Source organism: Schistocerca cancellata, chromosome 4 (genome assembly GCF_023864275.1).
Source record: "Schistocerca cancellata isolate TAMUIC-IGC-003103 chromosome 4, iqSchCanc2.1, whole genome shotgun sequence".
NCBI classification, from domain to species: domain Eukaryota; kingdom Metazoa; phylum Arthropoda; class Insecta; order Orthoptera; family Acrididae; genus Schistocerca; species Schistocerca cancellata.
Genome location: NC_064629.1, coordinates 241493667 through 241501858, shown reverse-complemented (window position 1 = coordinate 241501858; position 8192 = coordinate 241493667). Strand labels below are relative to the sequence as shown.

Sequence of the window (8192 nt, the reverse complement as noted above, 5' to 3'; positions counted from 1 at the left end):
TACTGCGTCATAATTCATGTGGCTGAAAACGGAAAAACAGAAGTGTGATATCTTTAACGGTTCAATTCCGGAAGTAACTGAGGTGAAAAGGAAAGCTGAATCATACACGCGGTGCAGTCAGATTAATATGACCACCGCCCGTTTTCGATGTCAGCTTGCAGTAACAGCTCATAGATGGCAGGTGGCTGCACTAACAGTAGAGGGTATATACGCTGAGGTGATAAAAGTCGTGAGGTACCTCCTAATATCGTGTCCTCCTTTTGCCCGCCGTAGTGCAGCAACTCGACGTGGCATTATCTCAAAAAATCGTTGGATGTCCCTTACAGAAATATTGAGCCATTATGCCTCTATAGCCGTCCATAAATGCTAAAGTGTTGCCGATGGTGGACTTTGCGCACGAACTGACCTCTCGATTATATCCCATAAATGTTCTGTGTGGCGAGACCATTCGCACGTATTGTCCAGAATGCTGTGACAAGGCGCTTTGTCATCCATAAAAATTACATCCTAGTTTGGGAACGTGAAGTCACTGAATAGCTGCAGAAGGTCTCCAAGTAGCCGAACATGAGCATTTCCAGTCAGTAGTCGGTTCGGTTGAACCAGTGGACCCAGTCCATTCCGACACGATTATAGAGCCACCATCAGCTTGCACAGTGCGTTGTTGACAACTCGTGTCCATGGCTTCGTGGGGTCTGAGCCACAATCGAACCCTACAATCATCTTATTCCAACTGGAATAGCCACATCCGTCTTACATAAATTCAGTAAGCGGATCTGTATCATTTACTCAGCCGTTCACTGACCGTAGTGGCACCGAAACAAAAGATGAAAGAGGGAAAACCGAAATACTGAATTCAATACTCCGGAACTGTTTCACCTCGGAAGTTCGTAATATGATTCCTCCTTTCAATCATCGCGCCAACGCCGAATTAGCAGGTACTGAGATAATTTATCGCAGAATAGAAAATAAGCAAAACGGTCCAACAATGGAAAGGAAGCTAGACTGAGTGACATACACATGAAAATCTATAGAGATTATGAGACAGAATGTGCCCCCCTTGTAGCAACAGTTAATCGTAAGTCGATGGTGTACCGAAGTGGGGAACCATGCAAATGCAAAAACGCCTAGATCATTTCCGTTTTAAAGAATCGTCGTGGACAGCTGCACATAATTATACACCGAAGCGCCAAAGAAACTTGTATAGGTATGCGTATTCAAATAAAGAGATATGTAAACAGGCAGAATACGGCACTGTGATCGGCAACGCCTATATAAGACAACAAGTGTCTGGCGCAGTTGTCAGATCAGTTACTGCTGCTACAGTGGCAGGTTATCAAGATTTAAGTGAGTCTGATCGTTGTATTATAGCACAGCATCTCCGAGGTAGCGATGAAGTGGCGGTTTTCCCGTACGACCATTTCACGAGTGTACCGTGAACATCAGGAGCCCATTAAAACATAAAATCCCCGACATCACCGAGGTCGGAAAAAGATCCTGCAAGAACGGAACCAACGACGATTAAAGAGAAGCGTTCAGTGTGACAGAAGTGCAACCCTTCCGCAAATTTCTACAGATTTCAGTGCTGGGCCATCAGGAAGTGTCAGCGTGCGAACCATTCAACGAAACAGCATCTATATGGGCCTTCGGAGCTGAAGGCCCACTCGTGTATCCTTGATGACTGCACGCCTCACCTGGGTCCGTCAACACCGACAATGGACTGTTGACGACTGGAAACATGTTACCTGGCCAGACGAGTCTCGCTTCAAACTGTATCGGGCGGGTGGATGTGTACGGGTATGGAGACAACCTCATGAATCCATGGACCCTGCATGTCAGTAGGGGATTGTACAAGCTGGTAGAGGCTCTGTAATGCTGTGGGGCGTGTGCAGTTGGAGTGATGTGGGAAACCTGATACGTCTAGAAGCGACTCTGACATGTAACACGCACGTAAGCATCCTGTCTGATCACCTGCATCCATTCGTGTCTATTGTGTATTCCGACGGATGTGCGCAATTCCAGCAGGGCAATGCGACACCACACACGTCCAGAATTGCTACAGAGTGGCTCCAGGAACTCTCTTCTGAGTTTAAACATTTACAGGTGCCACTAAACTCCCCAGACATGAACATCATTGAGCTTAGCTGGGATGCCTTGTAACGTGCTGTTCAGAAGACATCTACACCCCCTCGTGCTCTTACAAATTTATGGACAGCCCTGCAGGATTCAGGGTGTCAGTTCCCTCCAGCACTACTTCATACATCAATGCCACGTCGTGACGTCGCACTTTTGCATGCTCGCAGCGGCTCTACACAATGTTTTGCAGGTACCAGTTTCTTTCGCTCTTCAGTGTAGATCTATATTGCTGAACTCTTGTAGAATGTTTTATTCTCGCTCATTGTGACGTTCTTGGAAAACGATATTCGTTTCTATATAAATCAACATGGATTCTGCAAACCGGAGTCTTTCCAAACTAATCTCGTTCTGTTTTATTGTTATTGTTACTATTATTATTATTATTATTATTATTATTATTAATTTATTGGCTTTCATGTTGTCCCCATAAGCCATCTCAACAGTGGAATGCCTGTTATGACGATAAGAGCGTAACACCAATACAACACCCAAACGCCGAGAGCTGACTCTGTTTGTCAGTGAGATCCATAGCGCCGTAGACAATGGCGTCCAGAGGTACTGGACTGAGTTCCACACTGTCGTTTAGTGAACAAAATACGAGATTACCGAGTATCAGAACTGATTTAAGGTTGAATTCAGAACATCTTTACAAACAGAACTTAACACGGCGTACTTAATGGAACAAAATGGCGAATGCAAAGGTAATTTCTGGAATATCTCATGGGAATGTTACGTCGCAGCTACTGATTACAGTTCATACTAATGCTCTGTGGTATAACGTTGGAGGCTGCTCGGGGCTACATGTTGTGGTCTAGGACAACTTGAAACCCCAGAAAACCGTAGCAAAATGCAGGAAGGCCTGCAGAAGTTTGACGACTGGTGTACGGTCTGGTAGTTGACCCTGAAGGTAAATAAATGCAATATACTGAGCATGAACAGACAGAGAGGAGGAGGAGGAGGAGGAGATTAGTGTTCAACGTTCCGTCGACAACGAGGTGATTAGAGATGTAGCAGAAGCTCGGATAGGGGAAGGATGGGGAAGGAAATCGGTCGTGCCCTTTCAAAGGAACCATCCCGGAATTTGCCTGAAGCGACTTAGGGAAATCACGGGAAACCTAAATCAGGATAGCCGGACCCGAGATTGAACCGTCATTCTCCCGAATGAGAGTCCAGTTTGCAAACCACTGCGCCACGTCGCTGGATAATAGCCGCAGTGAGCCGCTATTGTTCGATTACACTAAGAGTATTAGCGACAAATCACTGGGAAAAGTAAATACCACAAAATACGTTGGAGAACCATCGGGAGCCACCTAAAGTGAAACGAGCGCATAAAACAGCTAACAGGAAAAACAGATGCCTGGCCGAGTTTCATGGAAAGAACAGTAAGGAAATGTGACTTGTCCAGGAAGACGTAGCTCAGAAAACACTATTCTACCGGCGGAGGACCCTTAAAAAGCTGGATAATAGAAGTGATGGACAAGGTCGGGCGGAGAACGGCGCTTTTTTTCACGGGGACGTTCAGTCGGCGCGAGAGCGTTACGAAGATGCTCAACAAGATACAACGACAGACGCTATATAACAGGCATTTGTGCATCACGGAGACGTTTACTGTAGAAGTTACGAGTGCGTATATTCCAAGCAGAATAGGACAACGTATTAATTTCTCTTACATACGTCTCGCGATACGATCACGACGGAAATGAAGTGGTGGTATCATAAATACCTAGTGCCGGCTTGCGGAGTGTAGATATGAGACCAGGATGAATTTCGACTCGACAGCGGAGTGTGCGCTCATTTAAAACACCGTGAAATGTTAAAGCTGTGCGCCGGAACGATTCTAGAACACCGAATCTTTGACATTCACGGTCAAATACGCTACCGACTAATCTGTCGAGGTACACAGTTTTAACGTCAGGAAATTTCATTGACGTAAAATTTTTTTGGGTATTTGCTTCCCGAGAAAAGAAGGTTTCTCGCGGTATAAATATGCTTATAGAGGTACTTGTGGAGGACAGAGAAAGGGCTGGGAGACGGCGTCCGGCGTGGCAGGTCGTTAGGTATCTGTGAGGAAGTCGTGCTGCGGCCGAGGCGGGACAGGCGAAGCTAAGCGGGCCAGCCGTGGCTGCGCGCGCCCGTATCGATCAGCTGCGAGCTGCGGCCGAAAGTGAATCACGCTTTCAACTAAGTGGCACCCATACCTACCCCTGTCATCTCTTCCTTTTTTTAAACTGCCTGTTGCCTTGGATCAGGTGCGTACTAAACCGCCTGTCGTTGTGGCCGAGCGGTTCTAGACGCTTCAGTCCGGAACAGCGCTGCTGCAGCGGTCGCAGGTTCGAATCCTGCCCGGGCATGGATGTGTGTGATGTCCTTAGATTAGTTAGGTTTATGTAGTTCTAAGTCTAGGGGACTGATAACCTCAGATGTTAGGTCCCATAGTGCTTAGAGCCATTTGAACCATTTCGAACGTACTAAACCGCTCGAAATACGCTTTTGCGACATCCTGAAGAGCTCATCTACGGCATATCCGAGAGATCTCCGTACCCTTGTGTAAAAAAATAATGTGCACTGGAGTACTTCCGCTATCTAATCCAAAGTATACGGATACTTATTTATTGTACACTTATTCTGGAGCCACAATTCACCCTTCCGACGGCTTGAATTCTGCTCCTGACAATTTCAATGAGGTGTCTGGATGTCTGTGAAGGAATGGCGTTTTTCACAAAGAGCAGAAACCAGAGACGGAAGTGACGTTGCCGGCCGCTGTGGGCGAGCGATTCTAGGTGCTTCAGTCCGGAGCCGCGCTGCTGCTGCGGTCGCTGGTTGGAATCCTGCCTCGGGCATGGATGTGTGTGATACCCTTAGGTTAGTTAGGTTTAAGTATATATGACGCTAGTGTCTGTTCCCGAAAAAACAGTTACCGCTGATGACCATGCAGCTTTGTTAGAATGAAATGATAATTAAATGGACACCCTAGCTGCAAACAGGCGTTGATATACTTCATTGGGGACATGTTGAAAATGTGTGCCCCGACTGGGACTCGAACCCGGGATCTCCTGCTTACATGGCAGACGCTCTACCCATCTGAGCCACCGAGGGCACAGAGGATAGTGCTCCTGCAGGGACTTATCCCTTGCACGCTACCTGTGAGACCCACATTCTCAACATGTCCACACTTCTACATTCGTAGGGCGCCTAATAGATGTTTGCCCATCATACTTATTACTCGTGGAAGATTAATCTACCAAGTCCCGTACGATTTTGGGCATAGCGTGTGCGTTCGCACAAGAAGGTCAATGGCCGGGAAGCCATATTTTAACTACACTCCTGGAAATGGAAAAAATAACACATTGACACCGGTGTGTCAGACCCACCATACTTGCTCCGGACACTGCGAGAGAGCTGTACAAGCAATGATCACACGCACGGCACAGCGGACACACCAGGAACCGCGGTGTTGGCCGTCGAATGGCGCTAGCTGCGCAGCATTTGTGCACCGCCGCCGTCAGTGTCAGCCAGTTTGCCGTGGCATACGGAGCTCCATCGCAGTCTTTAACACTGGTAGCATGCCGCGACAGCGTGGACGTGAACCGTATGTGCAGTTGACGGACTTTGAGCGAGGGCGTATAGTGGGCATGCGGGAGGCCGGGTGGACGTACCGCCGAAGTGCTCAACACGTGGGGCGTGAGGTCTCCACAGTACATCGATGTTGTCGCCAGTGGTCGGCGGAAGGTGCACGTGCCCGTCGACCTGGGACCGGACCGCAGCGACGCACGGATGCACGCCAAGACCGTAGGATCCTACGCAGTGCCGTAGGGGACCGCACCGCCACTTTCCCGCAAATTAGGGCACTGTTGCTCCTGGGGTATCGGCGAGGACCATTCGCAACCGTCACCATGAAGCTGGGCTACGGTCCCGCACACCGTTAGGCCGTCTTCCGCTCACGCCCCAACATCGTGCAGCCCGCCTCCAGTGGTGTCGCGACAGGCGTGAATGGAGGGACGAATGGAGACGTGTCGTCTTCAGCGATGAGAGTCGCTTCTGCTTTGGTGCCAATGATGGTCGTATGCGTGTTTGGCGCCGTGCAGGTGAGCGCCACAATCAGGACTGCATACGACCGAGGCACACAGGGCCAACACCCGGCATCATGGTGTGGGGAGCGATCTCCTACACTGGCCGTACACCACTGGTGATCGTCGAGGGGACACTGAATAGTGCACGGTACATCCAAACCGTCATCGAACCCATCGTTCTACCATTCCTAGACCGGCAAGGGAACTTGCTGTTCCAACAGGACAATGCACGTCCGCCTGTATCCCGTGCCACCCAACGTGCTCTAGAAGGTGTAAGTCAACTACCCTGGCCAGCAAGATCTCCGGATCTGTCCCCCATTGAGCATGTTTGGGACTGGATGAAGCGTCGTCTCACGCGGTCTGCACGTCCAGCACGAACACTGGTCCAACTGAGGCGCCAGGTGGAAATGGCATGGCAAGCCGTTCCACAGGACTACATCCAGCATCTCTACGATCGTCTCCATGGGAGAATAGCAGCCTGTATTGCTGCGAAAGGTGGATATACACTGTACTAGTGCCGACATTGTGCATGCTCTGTTGCCTGTGTCTATGTGCCTGTGGTACTGTCAGTGTGATCATGTGATGTATCTGACCCCAGGAATGTGTCAATAAAGTTTCCCCTTCCTTGGACAATGAATTCACGGTGTTCTTATTTCAATTTCCAGGAGTGTATATATGACGCTAGTATCTGTTCCCAAAGAACAGTTACCGTTGATGACCATGCAGCTTACCTAGAATGAAATTATTTTCAACATGTCCCCAATAAAGTATATCAACGCCTGTTTGCAGCTAGGGTGTCCAATTAATTATCATTTCATTAGGTTTAAGTAGTTGTCTGTCCAGGGGACTGATGACCTCAGATGTTAAGTCCCATAGTGCTCAGAGCCATTTGAACCATTTGATTTGGTAGTGACGTTGGGCGATGAGATCTGGAGGAAAGTCTACGTTAGAACTCATCCCCAAGATGTGCCATTAGGATTCTGGGTAGGCCAACCAATTCCAGAAATTTTACTGTCCACAAACCAAGACCTCACAGATGCTGCTTTATAACAGGACGCATTGTCGTGTTGATACAATCATTGTCGCCCAAATTTTTCCTCTGCTGAAAGCAGCACAGAATTCTGTAAAATTTAATCATATCCATCCGCATTTAGTGTTTCCTTAAGCGCAATAGTCGACGACATCCTAACGAAGAAAAACTGTAACACAACCACCCCCACACTTCACTGTTGGCATTATACACTACTGGCCAATAAAATTGCTACACCACGAAGATGACGTGCTACAGACGCGAAATTTAACCGACAGGAAGATGATGCTGTGATATGAAAATGATTAGCTTTTCAGAGCATTCACACAAGGTTGGCGCCGGTGGCGACACCTACAACTTACTGACATGAGGAAAGTCTCCAACCGATTTCTCATACACAAACAGCAGTTGACCGGCGTTGCCTGGTGAAACGTTGTTGTGATGCCTCGTGTAAGGAGAAGAAATGCGTACCATCACGTTTCCGACTTCGATAAAGATCGGATTGTAGCCTATCGCGACTACGGGTTATCGTATCGCGATACTGCTGCTCTCGTTGGTCGAGATCCAGTGACTGTTAGTAGAATATGAAATTGGTGGGTTCTGGAAGGTAATACCTAACGCCGTGCTGGATCCCAAGGGCCTCGTATCACTAGCAGTCGAGATGACAGGCATCTTGTCCGCATGGCTGTAACGGATCGTGCAGCCACGTCTCGATCCCTGAGTCAACAGATCGGGACATTTGTAAGACAACAACCATCTGCACGAACAGTTCGACGACGTTTGCAGCAGCATGGACTATCAGCTCGGAGACCATGGCTGCGGTTACCCTTGACGCTGCACCACAGACAGAAGCCCCTGCGATAGTGTACTCAACAACGAACCTGGTGCACGAATGGCAAAACGTCATTTTTCGGGTGAATCCGGGTTTTGTTTCTAGCATCATGATGGTTGCATCCGTG

At 48.5% G+C, this 8192-nt stretch overlaps 1 non-coding gene across 1 annotated transcript; it reads right to left on the bottom strand.

Annotated features, from left to right (window-relative positions):
* Window positions 1-5155: 5155 nt before the first annotated feature.
* Trnat-ugu (transfer RNA threonine (anticodon UGU)) lies at window positions 5156-5230 on the bottom strand. The gene has a single exon. It is a non-coding gene; the product is annotated as a tRNA-Thr (tRNA).
* Window positions 5231-8192: the final 2962 nt, after the last annotated feature.